Source organism: Mastomys coucha, unplaced genomic scaffold (genome assembly GCF_008632895.1).
Source record: "Mastomys coucha isolate ucsf_1 unplaced genomic scaffold, UCSF_Mcou_1 pScaffold3, whole genome shotgun sequence".
Taxonomy (NCBI): Eukaryota; Metazoa; Chordata; class Mammalia; order Rodentia; family Muridae; genus Mastomys; species Mastomys coucha.
Window position 1 is genome coordinate 17038909 of NW_022196909.1, and position 21348 is coordinate 17060256.

General features: G+C 36.4%; 1 long non-coding RNA gene and 1 other non-coding gene across 3 annotated transcripts in view; one reads left to right on the forward strand and one right to left on the reverse strand.

Annotated features, from left to right (window-relative positions):
* Positions 1–8818: 8818 nt before the first annotated feature.
* LOC116074599 overlaps positions 8819–21348 on the reverse strand; it is a 130826-nt gene continuing 118296 nt past the window's right edge. For both annotated transcript variants that reach the window (XR_004112223.1, XR_004112221.1), the window contains exon 4: positions 8819–8886. This is a non-coding gene — a long non-coding RNA (uncharacterized LOC116074599). The remainder of the gene's footprint in view (positions 8887–21348) is intronic.
* LOC116075555 lies at positions 17411–17469 on the forward strand. The gene has a single exon (XR_004112598.1). It is a non-coding gene; the product is annotated as a U7 small nuclear RNA (small nuclear RNA).

Consider the following 21348-nt stretch of genomic DNA (forward strand, 5'->3'; position numbering starts at 1 on the left):
AACAAAGGAGCAGAAGGTAATAGTGAAGGGAATGTTTGTGTATTTATTTAGGTTTATAAGATAAAAGAAGGGACATACAAATTTGAGAGGGAATGGGATAGCTTAAATCTAAATCTCTTGGTTTACATATCATGAAACTAAAAGAGGTAAATTCTCCCAATTTAGAGTGTTTCCTAGGTAAAATTATTAATCTTCTTGTCTGTTAAATCATTCTAACTGGAATGTTCTAAAATTGTCCAACCAGAGCAAAACGGGTACAGATATGTGCGATTTTCTGTTAAAAAATTTTATAGTTACAGTTTAATTCAATAGCAGTGCAAATTCCACTCATGGTTTGGCACATAGGTTCAATCTACAAAACTGAAAAGAAGAAGTGCTGTAAAGCAGACTTGACTCTCTACTTCATTCAGCTCTGTCACAGCTCCCTATGCTATCCTGGCAAGCTTCTTAGTCTCAGAGAACTGAGTTATCTCATCCACAAAATGAAGAGCTTCATGGAGATGCTCTCACTACTTTAGGTATGTCTGCTGCCTTTCGTATTGAGCACTTGATTTTTGCTTAGATCTGTCTAACACGGATTTCTTTTTCTGTACTTTCTAGGTTGTCTATTCAGCTAAATTTTTAATCTTTACAACCAGAAAAAGAGTTGCCAACAACTCGGTGACACTTTCTGCTCAATACCAAGCTATGATTTACTACGTTCCTCAGAGAATAATAAGGCACTTATTCTAAGAGCTGTGTCTTCCATAACCATTCCTCTGAGATCAGTTAGCATTTCTCCATCTGTTATCAGGAGACTCTAGAGATAATAAGTAGGTTTCAGGAACCAAAACTTTATCAGAGAGTATTCCCTAATTAGATTTCAAAACAGGGTTAGAATACACAGGAGCTCCAGTAAGAGAAGATTATGCACGTACCCTGTATGCCTCCTTCATTTCCTAAAACAGGAAGAAGTTCCCCAACCAACTTGTCTAGGATTTGAAACAGAACGGGGCCAAGGCACAGTTACAAATAAAACAAATCACCAATACTGAACAGTGTTCATTAAGTCAACACTGTACATACGTATGTACAGTATGTGTGTGTGTGTGTGTGTGTTGTGTGCATGTGTGTGTGTAGCATTCTTATATTACATATTATTCTATTTTAGGATTTGGATAACTTGCTTCCTAACTAATTTAGGTTTTTAAATCAAAAGTAGATACCATTTCCCTTTGCTTTCTCTCCATAAAGGCAAAAAAGGAAGGAAGGAAGGAAGGAAGGAAGGAAGGAAGGAAGAGAGGGAAAGAAGGAAGGAAGAGAGGGAAGGAGGGAGGAGAGGGAGGGAGGAATAAGAAATGGAATAGAAAGAAGTGGAGAGAGGAAAGGGGAGGAGAAGGAAGGAAGGGAACTTTCTTAGTACGTTTAAGAACATACTATGACATTGGTATTGAACTCATGAGAGAGTTAGTGCGGAGTGATGAGAGAGAAAGTTCTTGGAGGGGAATGAGTGTTGAATGTTTGTTATGCTGCTTTCTGAGACTTGGAAAGCAGAAATATACATACATACACATACATGTATGTGTATGTATGTATATATGATGTACACATATACATAGATGTGTGCATGCAAGTGTATATGTATTATGCATGTATATGTGTTCAATGTGTATTTGTATGTGTATATGTATGATTGATTTATATTATGTACATGATGTATGTGTGTGCATGTGCATGCATATGTATGTGTATATGAATATGTGTGTAAATATATGTATATATAATATATATGTATATATATATATATATGCTTAATACTGGTATACCTGCATCCTGTATACTGACCTTGCTTCTGTTCTTATCTTTGTATTTATCCCAAAATAGAAACAAACTTATAGCTTTGCTTCCATGTCCTTTATAAAGACCCCTGAGCACTGCATTAACCTTAGCATTCATCATTTTTTGCTGATGTTTGCAATCTTAATGTCATTGATCGTGTTTATTAATGAGCAGGCAGGATTATGACTTAAGACAGCAAAAATGTTCCTTTTATTGCCAACTGACAAATATTATCTTGAATACATCTAATCTGAGCCTAAAATTCCACGCTAAAATTGGCTACTTTGTAATCTGGGTATCAATGTTACCAGTTTTTAAAATGAAAGTATCCCTGGGATCTAATGCTTTGGCACTCAGTGAAAAGTTGCTATGTTGCATTAACATCTCCTAACACTTTGCCCATATTGTTTTTGTGGGATAGAGTTTGTAGGAGAGAACCAGAAGAATGATATGCAAGGAAAAGTCATAAACAAGAAGTTGCTGTACATATAGTGACTACAAAGTAGAAATCTTGAGGGATGGGAACATAAAGACTTAAGAAAGCAAGGACTAGAGAGGCATAGGAGCAGCATGCTTTGTAAACCATGATCTGCTGCATGTAGGGTTAACATGCCATTAAAGTTTTCTCATCTCTTTCATTTATAGCTATTTCTAAAGTTCGTAGTTGATTCTGATTATGGATCTCTAACAATTCATTGATGCTTAGAGAGTTGTTAAATGCTAGAATGAGGTACAAGTGCTTGATTTTAAATAGTGGGATCCCTGTGCCACAGCGCTCCATATGAAAATACCATCAGGAGAGAGAGCTAGCCTCCCAGGAGTGCCAACACACCTGTGAGCAAAGGTAAGACCACCACTTATTCTCAAATTCCTGGCCCAAGAGGAAGCCACCCAGACCTATCTGGATACAGGAACCAAGGGACAGCCAGGGACAGGATCCTTCCAGTTTCTGTCTGCACCCTGGAGCAGACGCTGTAAAACATCTCTCCATACTCAAATTCCTCCCAGAGAGAACTGGTGTCCCAGGACTACTGACTCACAAGCTTTCAGGAAGGACACGCCACAGTCAGAGATAGTAAGACCAGCTAACACCAGAGATAACCAGATGGTGAGAGACAAGGGCAAGAACATAAGCAACAGAAACCACCACTACTTAGCATCATCAGAAACAAGTTCTTTCACCACAGTGACCCCTGGAAACCACAACATGACAGAAAAGCAAGACTCTGATTTTAGACTTATAGAAGATTTTAAGAAGGACATAAGATAACTTCCATAAGGAAATATGTCCATAAGGACATAAGATAACTTCCATAAGGAAATAAGGAAATAGGTAAACAGCTAGAAGCAATTAAGAGGAAACACAAAAAATCCCTTAAAGAATTACAGGGAAACACAACCAAACAGGTGAAAGAATTGAACAAAGCCATCCAGGATCTAAAAGTAGAAATAGAAACAATAAAGAAATCACAAAGGGAGATAACCCTGGAGGTAGAAAACCTAGGGAGGAGATCAGGAGTCATAGATGCAAGCATTACCAGCAGAATACAAGAAATAGAAGAGAGAATCTCAGTGGCAGAAAATACCATAGAAAACATTGACACAACAGTCAAAGAAAATATACTGCAAAAGCTCCTAACCCAAAACATCCAGAAAATCCAGGACACAGAAGACCAAACCTAAGGATAATATGTATAGAAGACAGTAAAGATTCCCAAATTAAAGGGCCAACAAAATTATAAATGTAGGGTTAACCTGCCATTAAAGTTTTCTCATCTCTTTCATTTATAGCTACTTCTAAAGTTCATAGTTGATTCTGATAATGGATCTCTAACAATTCATTGATGCTTAGAGGACAATTTCCCTAATCTAAAGAAAGAGATGCCCATAGACATAAAAGAGCCCTACAGAACTCCAAATAGATTGGACCAGAAAAGAAATTCCTTCCATCACATAATAGTCAACACACAAAATGCACAAAACAAAGAAAGAATATTAAGAACAGTAGGGGTGAAAGGTCAAGTAACATATAAAAGCAGACTTATCAAAATTACACCAGACTTCTTACCAGACTGTGAAAGCTAGAAGATCCTGGGAAGATGTCATACAGACCCTAAGAGAACACAAATGCCAGCTCAACAAAACTGTCAATTAACATAGATGGAGAAACAAAGATATTCCATGACAAGACCAAATTTACAGAATATCTTTCCACAAATCTAGCCCTACAGAGGATAAATAGATGGAAAATGCCAACACAAGGAGGGAAACTACACTCTAGAAAAAGCAAGAATGTAATCATTCAACAAACCCAAAAGAACATAGCCACAGAAACATAAAAAATAACATCAAAAATAACAGGAAGCAACAATCATTATTCCTTAATATTTCTTAACATCAAAGCACTGAATTTCTCAATAAAAAGACATAGACTAACAGATGGGATATTTAAACAGGACCTAGCATACTGCTACATACAGGAAACACACCTCTGTCTCAAATACAGACACTACCTCAGAGTAGGGCTAGAAAACAATTTTTAAGGCAAATGATCTTAAGAAACAAGCTGGAGTAGCCATTCTAATAACCAATAAAATCAACTTTAAACCAAAAGTTATCAAAAAGGATAAAGAAGGACACTTCATACTCATCAATAGAAAAATCTACCAAGATGAACTCTCAATTCTGAACATCTATGCTCCAAATGCAAGGCATCTATATTCATAAAAGAATCTTTACTAAAGCTCAAGGCACACATTGCACCTCACACAACAACATGGGAGACTCCAACACTCCACTCTTATCAATGGACAGACCATTGAAACGCAAACTAAAGAGAGACATATTGAAACTAACTGAAGTTATGTACCAAATGGATTTAACAGATATTTATAGAACCTTTCATCCTAAAATAAAAGAATATACCTTCTTCTCAGCATCTCATGGTACCTTCTCCAAAACTGACCACATAGTCAGTCACAAAACAGGCCTCAACAGATACAAGAAGATTGAGATAATCCCATGCATCCTATCAGATCACCACACACTAAGGCTGGTTCAATAGCAACACAAAACAGAAAACCCACATACACATGGAAGCTGAACAACAGTCTACTAAATGATAGCTTGGTCAAGGAAGAAATAAAGAAAGAAATAAAACACTTTAGAATTTAATGAAAATGAAACCACAACATACCCAAACTTATGGGACACAATGAAAGCAGTGCTAAAAGGAAAACTCATAGTTCTCAGTGCCTCCAGAAAGAAACTGGAGAGAGCATACACTAGCAATTTAACAGCACCCTTGAAAGCTCTAGAACAAAAAGAAGCAAATACACTTAAGAGGAGTAGATGGCAGGAAATAATCAAACTCAGGGCTGAAATAAACCAAGTAGAAACAAAAAGAACTATACAAAGAATCAACAAAACTAGGAGCTGGTTCTTTGAGAAAATCAACAAGATAGATAAAACCTTAGTCAGACTAACCAGAAGGCACAAAGACAGTATCCAAATTAACAAAATCAAAAATGAAAAGGGAGATACAACAACAGAAACTGAGGAAATTAAAAAATTCATCAGATCTAATTGCAAAAGCCTATATTCAATAAAGCTGGAAAATCTGGATGAAATGGACAATTTTCTAGACAGATACCAAATACCAAAGTTAAATCAGGATCAAATAAATGATCTAAACAGTCTCATAACCCTTAAAGAAATAGAAGTAGTCATTAAAACTGTCCCAACCAAAAAAGGCACAGGACCAAATGGGTTTATTGCAGAATTCTATCAGACCTTCAAAGAAGACTTAATGCCAATACTCTTCAAACTATTCCACAAAATAGAAACAGAAGGAACACTACCCAATTTATTCTATGAAGCCACAGTTATGCTGTGTATTCTTCCTTGGAGATGGAATGGTTTTTGTCTAATTAGGAACTTTTTACAATTTCCTTTCTTAGAGTATTTCATAAGAGATTTTTTTCTACTTCTATCATGATCCAAATAGATTTTACAAACCAGTTGCCTGCATGTTACTTTTAGCTTCAGGAGATATCATGAATATTTCAGAGGCATTTAACTATTATAAATTATTTTGATGACTTAAAAAAAGTCAATACTGAACTGTATTTTTTAAAATAAATTTTATTTGTTTGGAAAAATCAATAACTACAAGAGAGAATCATATGATATGCAAATGCAATCAAGATGAAGTGAATGGAAATCCTTGTGATTTAAACTATAAAACTAATTGTGTTTTTTATTATTTTAAAAATATAAAAAATAAATAAAATTGTGGGATCATCAAGAAGAAAGAAATTGTTAAATAATGATTTTCAGAATGGTAGGATGAAACAGTACTCAGTTTAAAACACTATGGAAGGGAGAAGAATGCAGAAGATAAACGGGAGACAAAAGGAAAGTTAATTGGTCTTTATTAGCCAAACTAGAGGATGATGAAGGTAGTAGAACAGAAATGAATTGCTCTAACTGTAGCAATTCTGGGTTTGATGCAGCAGGGAGCGCTAACACAGGCAGCGCAGAGGAGGATAGGGAAACCATAGCAACCAAGAGATGGAATTAGAGGCTCAAAGGAAACCTAAATTGGTTTTCTAGTAGAAGAGGAAACTCCAGGATGTTCTTAAGGAAGCAAATGGTATCAACAGAGAAACTTTTCCTCCAGTGAACTTTTCTTTAACCCTTTCTTTCTCTTATGAAAAAAATATTTTTTTTCTTATTCTGAACAAGTAATGATGCTTGTTTGACTGCTATATTTACATGTACCTTTTTTGTACCATTTACCATAATTGGCTTCACATGGATCGGAGGCTGCTGTTCATCATAAACAGTCAGCCATGCCTTACCTTAAAAAGAAGTCTAAGCTGGGCAGTGGTGGTGCACTCCTTTAATCCCAGAACATGGGAGGGAGAGGCAGGTAGATTTCTGAGTTCAAGACCAGCCTGGTCTACAGAGTGAGGTCCAGGACAGCCAGGGGTACACAGAGAAACCCTCTCTCGAAAAACCAAAAAACAAAACTTTTTTTCTAATTTTCCTTTTATACCAACTTCTTTTCTCTCTGAATCATCCTATGGGGACAGTTAATCTGTAACAATCCCTTTCACCAACCTCAAAAGGAAAGTCAAGGTAATATTTACTTTCATAAAAGAGACACTGATGTAAGTATTGAGAGAGAGAAAAATAGCTTCTCTGGGAGGTGAAGAGGGAAGCATCTTTTAGGAGAGGACTCATGAGAATAGTGGTCTTTGGTGATCTGGGTATAAGCAGAGCAAACTTACAGGAAAATAGTAAGTGTTCAGAACAAACTGCTCTCTGTAATGTGTATTTCCAACTACCTGTCATTTCTTCTGAGGTTTCTTATCTTTTTCTGATCATTAATGACATGGTTCAAAGATATTATAAAATTTCCTTTTTAACTTAATTGATGTGCATTGAAACCCTGACCTGCCGTACTGAGAATCCGGGGTTCCAGTCGGGTCAGTTTATCTTACTGCCTTTATTTGAATGATTTTGCATATCTAACTCTTCTCTACCGGCCTATTTTGGTTAAGACCTAGTTTATGATCAACATAATAAATTCAAAGAATTCAAAAGTGTAAGGGTCATTCCACTGTTCTTTTAAAAAAAATTTACTGTATTTTTATGATTTAATTTTTGTGTGTAGAGGGGGTCATGGAGTCATGCTCCATGGCACATGGATGGAAGTCAGAGGACGATTTGAGGGAGTTAATGCTCTCCTTCAACTTCCACTATAAGAGTTCTGAAGGATCAATTCAGGTTGCCTGTCTTGGGGACAGCACCTTTGCCAGCTGACCCATCTCATCTTTTCATGCGTTTGCTTATCTGTAATCAAGTTATATGCCCTGGTGTCTCTTCTTGACTTCCATCTCAGTTTGCATCTTCCTGGCCCAGGAGGACACAGCTGCTCCCACATCATTGCTCTCTCACTCTATCTAGGTGGTTCCCAGTTAAGCAGGGTGTCTACGGAATACTCAGAGCTACCACGTTTGTCAGTAAGCCAGAGATTTAAGCAGATGTAGAGTTCTTATCTTGTATTCTTCCTGGCTCCAGAAAATCTCCCAGTTGCTAGCTTCCCTGCTGCTTATAGTCCTTGCATCCTGATGCTAATCTTTCTGTGACTGAACTAAGCATGGCTATAGAATCCAGCCAGGTAAGAAAATAAAGAAACTCCTAGGGCTGATTCTGAGATACCTTGAGGTTCTAAAGTATATGGTCATGTGTTATATAGTGGAGTTAGTCAATGACAGATCACCTATACAAAGGTAGTCACATGAGATTACAATGGAGCTGAAAATACTACAGTTGCTTAGAGGCATCATAACACTGTAGCACAGTATATTGCTCTCATGTACAAACAAGCCTAATGTGCTGACATGGGACACAAACATAGTGAATACAACTATGTATGGTACATGACAAAGGACAATGAAAATAACTAAGTTATTGAGTACATATTCACTTCAGAATTCTATAATTATGTTGGAGTGTTCTCGTCTAGGAAAAATGTTACCCCTAAAATGCATGCTATGCCACATATGCAGAAAGCTTACATAGCTCATGTTAATGTATTTTTATTTTTTATGCTTCAACACACAATTTTTTATTGTAACTGATTTCGATCTTGTATTGTTTTGTTCTGTGTCCCCTTGGTTCATGTTGCCAGTAAGAAACCATGGGCTGGGATATATAGTAGGCATCACTATCTAGGCTCAGATAAGCATACGTTATGGTGTTCACAAGATGACAAAATCACCTAGGGATGCATCTCTCAAAATACAGTCCCATCATTTAGTAACACATGAGGGTACTTACCTCTGGCTTCTGGCTGCTTTCCAATCACACCTCCCAAGGTTTCTCCACACTCCTGTTATAGAACTGTCAGCTAGCTGTTTGGGCAGTTTATGTTCCATGTCTGGATCTCCTTGTTTTTCATGCTGTTCAGAGTTTCCTTTTTTTAAATTCCCAGCTGCTTTTCAAGTCTGGATCTCTGATCTTTGTCACCTGGAGCCTGTTGCCATGTAAACAGCTGCCCTGGAGAAGGATGGTACACTCAGGTAAGGAAACAACACTCTATGCCCTCAGCCTGACAAATGGTACTTTTATGAATCAATTGTGCCATCTCTGAATTGTTGTTTTTCTTTCTTATATCTTCAGTGCTTTTAAGTGGTTATTTCTTTCTTATTCAGTGTACTTTATATTCAGTGTTTTGTTTATATGAACAGCTCTACTCTCTTGGTTTTTGAAGACTTTATAATATTTGTCTGATATAGGATGTGACAAGTATTTCTAGCTATCAAATCTATATTGTGCCTCAACTTGATTAAATATCCTTTGTCATGATAATTATCTTAATTACATTCAATTTTCATTTATATATATTTCATCATAGATCTGAGGCATATTATGGTTCCATGAATCATAATTATTAAGATGATAATCCATAAGTATAAAATCACAAAAATGAAATCATCAACCACCAAAAGCTTAAATATTCAGTTATCTGTTGCATCCAATGCAACAAACTGAACTACAAAAGGAGACATGAGACACTGTTAATGTTAAAAAAGAGATTTCAGGTATAATAGGTAAGAAGATTTATATACTGACTGGTCCAAGTCCTATTTATAGCCTTTGATAGTGAATGAGCATAATACTGTAGCGACCATAACTCCTATTGGTAAGCAAGGAAGTAAATTTGTCCTAACAATCAGTTTTTGAAAAGCTGAGATAACGTAATAAAGAAGGGGTTTTAAGGAAAAGTACTGGTAAATTTAGGAATTTTATTTGGAAGAAGGGAGAGAGAAGATAAACAAAAGGAAGGATTTAAAAAGAGGGATATTTTCAATTCAAAATGAAACAGGAAAAAAGAGTGTACTTATACACTGCAATCGGGAATAAAATAACCTGCTTCAAAGCCCTCAATTCTCCTCCAAAATATAGACTTTCTCCTCAAACTTTTTTGGAGAATTTCCTGCCACTTAGAATTATTGTTGCTTATGAATCTAAGGAAAAACTTGTCTTGATGTAAAGAAAAAAGATAAGACTTAATTGTATTTGAGTAATCTATTTCTCCGGAGACTCATAGAAATTTAATCATAAGGTGGTTTTCCAGCTGCACCTTTGGCGATCCAAGACCAACCCTTGCAGTGTGACAGTCACATTTCCAAGTGTTGCAGGCAGACAGAGACAGATACAATCTGGGGTTGGACTGTACTTACACATCAACGTAAGCGGGAAAGTGTAAGCATTATTCTGAGACTGAGGGAATGGCTGATCTGTAGCCAGTCATATCAAATAGAATAGGGAGCCTCAGAACTGTGTGAGATCGTAAAAGAGAGAAAAATCTAAGAAACTCCCTTGCAAGGTTACCGGAGAGAAATCAATATAGCAAGCACATCTACAGACATATAATTTATTGAACCATTCAAGTCTTTCTTAGAAGAAGAGTTCTGGACCCGCCACAAATAAACTGTATTAGGTCCCTTTCTTGGATTTGCACCTAAGATCTGATTCACTGGTGTCTGGAGATCCAAGACAGCTGAAAAAAAAATGTTACCCTAAGTAAGTAGAGAAGTTTTAAAAATTAAATTCCATGGCTATGAAGAGAATATATTGCTGAAATAGTATACCAGTGGTAGTTCTCAGAGACCCGAGACCTAGAGATTGTAACAGATGTTATAAGTCTTACCTTGAGATTTGAAACTGTAGACTTTCTGAAGATTAAATGTCTAGGAGCCATAAAGATATGCTGCAAGACACAGGGTTTATTGCATGGTTTATAAAACTGTGTCATGCCCTATGTAGTACTGAAATTCAAGGATCTTAGTTGGTAGGCCACACAGCCAAACAGAATAGTTCGGAGAGGAGATGTGGCAATGTCAAGTTACAGAAAACAACAACAAAACAGACAAAGGCAAAAAGAACAATGCAGCTTGCTGAGTGAACCACATGAGTAGTAGATTGGAAGTATCAAGGTATTAGGGCTTTGGAAAGGGGCAAAAAAGAAGATATAAAAAGAAATGCACAAAAATAATATATATATATGTATATATATTTTTTCTACTTTCTTTTATTAAAATTTGATTTTTTTATCATATACTATATTAACTAGTTTTTCTTTTTGCCAATCCTCTGAGATCCCCTACCCCATTTCTGCTCTAATATGAAGTTATACCCTATCTGTCTCCTTTTAGGCATCTAAAGAATCATAATAAAATAAAATCATAACAAATTGGAATAGGACAGAACAGGAGTAAAAGAGCAAATAAGAAATACTTACAGATGTGCATACACACATGTTTGCACACACAGGAATCTCATTTAAAAAAAAACCCAGAATCTACAATATATATACAAAGAACCTATAAGAAAAAAAGAAAACAGCAACCCAGAAATTAAAAAATAAAAGTTAATTAATTAAATGTGAAACTTTAGTTGGAGAAAACTGATCTTTTTATTTACAAATGGCTATAAATTTGAGATATCTTCTGGCTTAAGGATGGGGGTTATCTTCACCTCTTCTCTCTGCACTCAGACTCCATCTGGAACAGATCTGTGTAGGCTCTCTGCATACTACCACAGTATGTGTAGGTTCACATGCATGTCAGACCTACTGTCTAGAAGGCCTTGTTTCCTTTATGCACTTCATCCCCTCTGGCTCTTAGTCTTTCTGTCTTCACTTCCACAGAGTTTTCTATGTCCTGGAGGTTGGAATTCGAGGGACACAGCACATTTTGGATTGGATGTTCAAAGGTCTCTCACTCTCTGCACACTGTCTGGTGTAGGACTCTGTGTTTGTCTTCCATCTGATGAAGGAGAAAGCCTATCTGATGATGGCTGAGCAAGGCCTTGATCTATGAACGTAGCAGAATGTCACTAGAAGTTGCTTTATAAATATGTTCTTTTAGCAAAACAATGGTATTTTGTTTTTCCCTGGGTCCCTTCCCTTTCTATTCTCAAGTCCTTGATACTGAGTACTGTCAGCAATGTGACCCATCTCATGGAGTAAAGTTTACATTCAATCAGATAGGGGTTGGTTTATCCCGCAAGCTGTGTGCAATCCTTGCAGTCACATGTTTTGCAGACAGGACACCACTGTAGATTGTAGGGTTTCTTAGTGGGTTGGTGTTTATCTTCCTCTTTGGATAAGAGTGCATTGCAATGCCATAAGCCATAGTGGTTTTAAAAGGTGCACTCCCACCAGCAATGGATGAATGTTCCTTTAACTTTATGTCCTGATCAGTATAAGCTGCCATTTGTTTTATTGATGTTGGCCATTCTGTATGGTACAAGATGAAATCTCAAAGTAGTTTTGAGTTGCATTTTGCTGATGCCTAAGGATATGAAAAGCTTCTTCAAGTATTTCTCAGCCATTAAAGTTTTCCCTATGGACATCTCTCTGTTTAGCTATGTATCCTATTTTTAATTAGATGATTTGGGATTTGATTTTGATTTTTGACTTTAGTTTTTTGATATGTAGCTTTTTGAGTTCCTCATTTTTATTTTAAGGAAGCTAAATAATCCTTATTTTTATTTAAGGATTCTTTATCAGGTGTATTGTTAGTAAAATTCTTTCCTATTCTGGAACCTGCCACTTTGTCTGAATGATGGTGTCCTTTACCACACAGGGAGTTTTCACTTTCATGAAGTCCCATTTATTAATTGTTGTTCTTAGTGCATTTGCTATTGGAGTTTTGTTCAGAAAGTTTTTTCCTGTACCAATGAGTTCAAGACTATTCCCTACTTTTTCTTCTATCAGATCAGAGTATCTAGCCTTATGGTGAGGTCTTTGACCCATACGGAGTTACATTTTATGTGGGGTAATAAGTATGGGTCTATTTGCATTCTTCTATATGCAGCCATACAGTGCATAAATTCTTAAAGACATTAGTAGAAATATCTTTTAAATCTCTACCAAGAGGCTTTTGAGCCAACATGGTAATAATTTGTAGATTATTTACTTCATGATCTTAAAAGATATTTATCAATAGAATTCACTGGTCACATAGCACTAATCACCCACATCTACATAACATCTGATGCTCATCCCCAGACATGGGTATAGATCTTCTTCTCAGACTTAATTTTTTGGGATATAACAACACCCTGTGTTCAATTTTAGTCATGATGATGGCTGTGTTAATCAGAGTTCTCTATAGGAACTGAGTTTTTACAATGCTTTATTAGAATGGCCTATAACCTGTGGCCCAAGAGATTGTCCTATAGCTAAGAAAGGAAGACAGGATGTCAATAGATTTCTGAAAGACATTTACAAAAAGGTCTTCTTCTAAACAAAAGTTTTTATTACAATATATGTATCTCATTCATCTCATCCTCTTAACATTTATAGAAATATTTTTAGTTTACCAGTGAGCTATTCCTCAGCAGGTACTTAAACAAACTAGACTGAACTGTGAGAAAGACAGAAAGTAAGCAAGAGATACTAAGGTGAGTTAAATTTAATAGAACACAATAGGAAGTGGATAATATTACAGGCAGAATGGTGGGCCCAGCGATGTCTAGAGTGGGCAGTAACATGATAAAAAGAATTGTCTTCATTTGCCTGAGGAGCCATCTTAGGTTTGGTTTTACTAGTGTTGCTTAAAAGGCAAAGACAGTCATGAAAAGACTTATCATTAGTTTCCATGAAGAGTAGAAATTTTAAAGAGAGAAGTTTGAATGTTTGAAGTCTCAAGCATCATTTACTTTCCATGGATCTTTTCTACCTATTTGCCTTAGCACAGCCACATATATATACCACACCTTCTTCAGTGCTGTCAGACATATCTGTTACTGACAAATGCCAAATGTGTAATTAATCTAGTCATCTATTTAAGTTTTCATTATTATTATTATTACTATTATTGTTGTTGTTATTAATTTTTGTTTGATTTTTGCACCATCTCCCTCTGTGCCCAGTCTAACCTCAAACTTGTAGAAATTCTTCACTTCAAGCCCCCAAGTTCTAGGATTATATCCATGAACCACTATATTAGTAAGGTTCTCTAAAGACTGGACTGATAGCCAATATATATTATACATAGTCATTTTTTTAGTTGTGGTTATAGGCTGTGAAATGGCTGTCTCACAACAGAAAAGAATCTGGTATTTGTTCAGTCAATAAAACTAAATGTCTCAGCAGTCCCAACTTGACTCCTGGAGCTCTAGTGGACTTTTGGCAAGCTGCTGATCTTCGGACTATATAAGAAAGTTGTAGAAGTTGAATATGGTTAATAGCAACAGGTTAGACAAACTTGCCACTGAGAGTGAGAGCAAGCAGGCAAAAGCAAAGTTTCCCTTTTCCATACACAGCTGTGGTCCAGATTTCGAATGAGTCTTCATGCTTCAAATAACCTAATTAAGAAAATACCTTACAGGAGTGTCCATCATCTTGGGTTCTAGTTGATTCCACATATAGTCAAGCCAGCAACCGAGATTAGCCACTGAAGCCACTGTGCCCAGCTCCTGATAAGTTTTCTGTGTATGTCTCCTGTTGTATGTTCTGGTTCCATTTCAAGAATATAAAATATTTCATTCTTGTGATATTGGGTATTAAACCTTATTGATGCCAAACAAACCCTCTACCACTGAGCTACACCTTAGCTTCCTCTTATAAGGATGTAAATTTGAGGCAGTCTAGATTGTTTTCTAACTTGATATTAATATGAATAACTTCCTATGATTTTTGACCCACAGTAATTGCTTTATGAACTTACAATTAGATAAATTGGGTGAATAAGTTGACATATTAATTAGTAGGAACTTTCTGTAAAGTGTTGCTATTTTCTATATTGTCATATTGGAAACCTGGTTTTGTATTGATTGTAGTACCGTAAGTAAGTAAACATATATGTATTTATATACTTATTTTACATGTCAATTAAAGCTTCCCCTCCCTCCTGTCTGCCCAGTTGCCTCCACTCCTCTCCTCTCCTCTCCTCTCCTGTCCTCTCCTCAGAGAAGGGGAGACTTCCCATGGATATCAACCTCCCTTGGCACACTGAATTATAGGAGGCCTAGGTGCCTCTTCTTCTATTGAGGCTAGATAAGATTGCCCAGGTAGGGTAAAGAGATAATATCCTTATTTCATTCCTCATATTAATAATTTGTGAGGAAGTAGACTTTCATTCATTTATATAAAGTAGACAAGAACACTCTCCAAAAGTAACCTGAGTCCCTAGGACTATGTCAATAAAGCATGCAACTTTTTTCTCCCTGGAGCCATACCATTAATTGATGCCTTAATCATTTCAATTGAGTTATCACCACTCAATTCATGTAATGAGGTAGGAAATTTTACTCTAATCAACTCTTCCTTTCAGGATCACATCTAAATGGAAAACTGAGTACATATTATTGTTCTTTAATTTCTGTAGATGTCAACTGAATTCCATGATCCAATTGGGCAAATTACATCAAAAGGTTACATTCCTAAATAAAATAAATCCCATTTTCTAATATTGCTCTTGATAGGCATAAGGAATTCTGTCACATTTCTTTTGGGTGATAATTACAAATCTTCAATAAAGGAGGAAAGATATCACTGATACTTGGGATCATAAGTGTCCGATTATTAGTTTATTGTATGGCCCTTCACATCTAGCCACTTCCTCCAGTCTAGTGGATATAACTGAAACAAAATTCCCATTAAAATTCCTCAAGAACACTAAAATCTAACTGGCTTTGTAATTTCCAGGCAAAAGGAGTTCAGACTATGGCAACAGGTCCTCAGTAATGAAAACCTCCAAACATTCAATCGTTGAACTCAGAAATATTTGTATATTCATATAATAAACTCTTCTTTCTAAACTTTCCTCTCTTCCATCCTCTTGACCCTGTCCGTGTTTAAAAGTTTCTACTCCTAATATTACTTCAATTTTCTTTTCATGTCAAATATGTTCTACTATCTACCATCATTAGGACACCTTCCCACTTTAATGGTACTTCCTAGTTTCCAACACACTCACTATAGAGATCCTTGATGAACAAGCAAGTCATAAGAATTCAATACTGGGATACATATATGAGAACATACACTCTTTGTATTTCTGGGCCTAAACTACCTCATTAGTTATAATACTTTCCAATTGAATCCAGTTTCTTATATATTTTATTCCATGTTTTTATTTATTTCTGAATAGAATTCAACTGTATATAGGTACCACAGTTTCATTATCCATTCATTAGTTGATGGAACATCCAGGCTGTTTGCATTTTGTGGGTAGTGTGAATACAGCAGCTACAAGCATGGGTGTGAAGTGTCTCTATGGTATAATATGGATTGTTGTAGGTATATATGTAGAACTATATAGAGACACATAATAGTTCAGTGCTTAGCTTTCTGAGCAACTTCCACACTGATTTTCATAGTAATTTTATGAGTTTATTGACCCAGCTCAGCAGGTCTTCCTTAAGTGACAAGGACCTCTGAGAAAGAACCGACAGATTAGAAGATATGGAGGATAAAAGATAGTGAAGATAAGAAAGGTTGGGATTGGGGGGGGTTATGTGCTATATTAAGCAAGATTGTTAAGAAGTACAGTATCTTATATACTATGTCCATGGAAGAAATGGTACAGAGTCAATAGAATCTATCACACAATGACACAAAGTCAGCAGGAGGCTAATCAATAATTGTTGCACAAAGGGAACTCAGGGCATCTCAAAATCATTACAGGCCAATCACACAGTGGCCGTAGGACTGATAAATCCAGTCCCTTCATAGGGAAAAAACAAGTTCTCCGAAATGAAACCTTTACTTTGTGAAGCCCTGGTCCCAGCCCAAGATTGGCCTTGTGCTGTGTCCTTCATGGCTATACACACAAAAGCTGGTGTGACATGGTTACCACCCCTGGAGCAGAACCAGTAGGGTGTGGACCTTGACAAGTGTTGATGATTGCTAGGCATAAGGCTTGTTTGCATATTTTACTTTATGTTCTTCCCTCAGGGTAATGTCCTCTCTGACAAGTTTAATGACTCTATGATAATTAGAAATAGCACTTGTCTGGGATGTAAGGGTATGTCTAACATCCTCAGCAAAATGGTAAATGCTGTGACATTCAGGATAGCCCTTAAAACTGTGGGAACAAACTCTAAAAACTCTCTCTTTCTCTCTCTCTCTCTCTCTCTCTCCATCTCTCAACTATGCAAAATATAAGCTGCAATATGAATTGTATGAAGTGCTTCATGGACTAAAAGAACAAAGGCAGCTACACTAGCCTGTCAGAAAGATAAAAGGGTAGACAGATTTATGTGTTCAAGATCAGCCTGGGACAGGACCAAATTTGGCCCAGGCATGGTAGGAATGATGATCTCAAAGCAAGATCCCTCCCAGCTAGCTTATTGTCTGTGCTTACAAAGGCAGGCAGATCTCTGAATCATTACAATGTTTTTTAAAGAAAGTGTACTTGCTATCCTTTTTTTTTTTAAAGAACCAAGCAGATAAGGTCATAAAATGCTGATTTGTTGGGTAATCAAAAGTGAACCTGGAGTAAATGACTAGATTCATATATAATTAAAAGACTTGGCTTTGGTCATAAAGAACTGCTTGGAGAGCAAACGCAGCTCTTTTAGAATTATTCTAGCAGGATTTCTGATATTGGTTGGGAAACCTATAAGCTTTCAGAAATTTTTCTAGTATGTGAAAGCTTTCTCTAACAGAGAGCTGTTTCTAGCAGAGAGCTGTCTCTAACAGGGACTGTCTCAGGCAGAAGGCTGTCTCAAGTAGACTACAGAACCAAGAGCTATCTATAGAGCTGTCTAGCCAGCCATTTCGAACAGAACACAAAGCTGTCAGCTTGTTTCCCGTGATTGACTTCAAGTTCTTTCTTTTGCCACTCCCAAACACTCCTTTCCTCAAGACCCCCTCTCCAAGCTGAGGCTGGTCCTTGGCAACCTCACAAAGTCCTCATCTCAGCAAGGAAACAGAGATAGGTTCCTTTTGTTCTTTCATCAAGTTTCAGAGAAAGCCTTGGATCAGCCTGGCTCTCAACAGTTTATAGTCCCACCAGCAGTGACTAAGTGTTCCCCATTCCTGCAACCTAACCAGCATTTTAATGTTGCTTGTTTCTTGCTTCCTATTGTGTCTAAAGTGAGACAGAATCATATTCCCATAATAGCTATGGACATTGGACACTTTAAAAAATGAATCAGTCATTTGTATTTCTTCTTTAGAGAACTGCTTGTTTAGTTCCATCATTTCATAGCCCAGTTTTATGGGTCTGTTTATATTTATTAATATTTGAAGTTTTTTTTTCTGTGTGTTCTAGATTTAAATTCTCTGTAGGACATAGAACTTATATCTTCTCCCATTCTATATCATGCCTCCTCATTCAGTTAGCATTGGTAGATTATGTGTGAAATACATACTGACAAAGCATTTGAGATAATGAAGTCACCAAAATGAACTGATGTCACAAGTCAGGTACCAGTGAATAATGTCTTGGGCATACACTGCAGAAATTACATTTGTTTATTGAAAGTGTGAGCATAACCGACTGGTATGTCATTAGCAGCATTGCCAAAGTTTAGTTCTAGAGCAAGAAATCTTCTTTTCCTATCTCAGCTTCTTAAAGTCTTGATTTTGTGCAAGTAGACTCTGATATGTTATCCTAAAGGAATGAAAATAGAAAACTAATATCTTTCAACATGATCTAAGCTGTACATTCCAATTATAAAACTATGTGGACAGTAAATATCTAATAGCACTACCAACTCAGCTTCCAGTAAAAATTAAAATTTAGAGTAAATGTATCTCACCATTTGTTGCCCATAATAGTAAGTGTATTTATCATTAATTTAACTACATTTTCTTCTTTTAGTTTGGAAATATCTTCCAAAGAAATATTCCATGAGAAATCTTTCAATGAGTCTCTAACAAAGCATTGAAAATTCAAGGAACTCATATTTCTTTAAATGATATATGTGTAAAATGGTGAAAACAGAATTTAAGAAACCATTATATTTCTGCATGAAAAATACAGAGGTTAAATCTATTTTGCCCTCACAAAGCACTTGAATCATGAACATCATAAATATTTTAAGTTTCTTAAAACTATAAAATCATTTTTCTAACATTCACTGTTAAATTATTTTTATTTCTAGGAGAACTATCTTTTTTTTTAACTGAAAGAGAGTAAAAACTTACACCTAGAAGCAATAGGGCCAAGGAATTCATAGAAATTTAATCTACTTAAAGATAAGCATTCAGTTTTTTGAAAGACATAAATATTGCTTTTATTTCCATGTCAACCAACAATAGTCAGGTGAGAAAATTCCTTTGCACGTATATGGTGCAACAACTGATGCGACAAGAGAATGACAAACAAATTTTAGTTGGAATGAATTTCAGAATTTGGCTTATAATAAAAAATTATATTTTACTTGGAAAATATACTGACAAAATTCATTGGATAGGTTCAATAGTATTAAGATGACATAATCAAACAAACTGATTAATTTCAATTTCAATAAAGGATCAAATAGTTTAAATCCATGTATACCAAGAGTAGAATCTACTCTGACTAGCTTGGAAATTTGTAGGGTTTTGGATCCAAGTGAGCATCCTTGTTCTCCTTGAATACCATTAGGATATTTAGCCATCATCACATTTTGCCAATGAATGAAAGAATACTTAGTATTAATATGGATATCTCCAGTAAACAGGGTAATGAAAACAAATTGACATTGATACATATTGTCTCACTGCTCCTAGATGGCTCCATTGAAGGAATTCTGAGGAGACCTATACCAATGTAGAAGACAGTTGGGAGTTGTTGAAGAATAAAACACTCTCTAAAGCTGCAAGAGTAAACAACAGAGAAACCATTATTTTGATTTGCATTCTAAACATACTTTATGTTGTTTTGTTGTCACTGTCATTGCTGTTGTTGTTTTTTTTACATCTCCAGAGCAAACAATTATTCTGCAGTGTCTGTCTTGTTTGGTGACTGATAAACCTTTTTGAACTGACTCTCCCTGGGGAAAAAAAAAACTCAATGTTTCAGGAAGAATGATAAAACTCATTTATTACCAGAATGTCTCCTACCACCAGAATCAACCTTATGAGCTTAGGAACTTGGGAAGCAGGTTAGATTGTGGTCTATCATTGGCTTTTCAGGTAATCTAGAATCTAGAATCTCCTTCCAGAGATCCTGAGAAAACTTGGGCCCCATTCTTCTGGTCAACCACTGAAACCATACTTGTCTAGTCTTTTCTTTGACAAGCTACTGACTATGAAGGAATGGTCAAGAACTACTGTTTCCAAGCCTGCTAATATCTGAACCACCTAACTAACTGAGAAGGTCTTTCTGAAACAATGCCCTACAAGTAGATGGTTGAATTTGATTGTGTTCATGCTGACACAAGAACTATGTCCTATTATATTGTAGATGTACAAACAATACTTTTCAGAAATATAAACAACAAAGTCAGCTAAAGGACTTTTCCATGTCTCTTATTTTAAAATGAGCATGTGCAAGGCTGACTTCTCTATAATGAGATTAGTTTGGAAAATTGTTAGATGTTCTCATTTCCCTGCCAAAGAGCCCTCAGAAATTCACAGCTCATTAGAACCTTCAGAGTAGTTAATAAACAAAGCTTGATATTATTACCTAATTAAAATATATCTCATTTCAATGTTTTATTACCCACTATTAAGATTCTTCTGCTACAGAGGTTACATAAAAATGATTGTTCTGTTTTCCTTTAATTGCAAGTTTCATGAGTTAGTTCTTTCATATCAAAACACATAGAAATTGCAGAGGAAAGGCCATGTCACCCAATCTCTGTTCTTTTAAGTAAGAATTAAAACAATATTCAAAATGCAAGATCAGAAAGTCTCCCTCTGCTTTAGTTGTTTCTTCTGTCACATGTTATTGGACCATAAATACAAATAAGAAGCTGAACCAAAAGAAAATCATTCTATGAAAGCATTCATGCTCCTTTTCTTTCCCTAACACATTTTCAACAAGGAGTGTAGTTTTAGTAAGGAATCCAGATGCTGGTCTTAATTTTATTACCCCCTGTTTGTACAACTTGAGGTAAGCTATGTACTCTGTGTATCTGATTATCTCCCTGATAGAACAGCCTCATTGTGCAGCTTCCAAGATGTTGGGTTCCTCCCTCCTGCCTCAGCTCCCCTACATCAGAGCTTACAACCAGAGACTGTCAGCTGCTGTGCCTAAAACAAAGGCCCACTACACTGAGTTCTGCCTTCAAGGATTCCAGAGGAAGGTGCCTGGTGGCTGACCTGGTGCCTGGCTGAGGACATTGTTGAATGTAAACAAAATGACTGCCTGAGGACATCTGCTGTTGACCTCTGCCCTCACCAACCTCTCCTGGTGCAGAGACCTATGGGACACCCTGAGCCTCCGCCCTGGAGAGCGGTCACACCCAGGAGCCCTGCTTCCCCTTGACTTCCCCTTGACTCTGTTCTGACTCCTCCCGCATTGTTAATGTTATGCAAATGTCATTGTAACCTAGAGATCCAGTTTC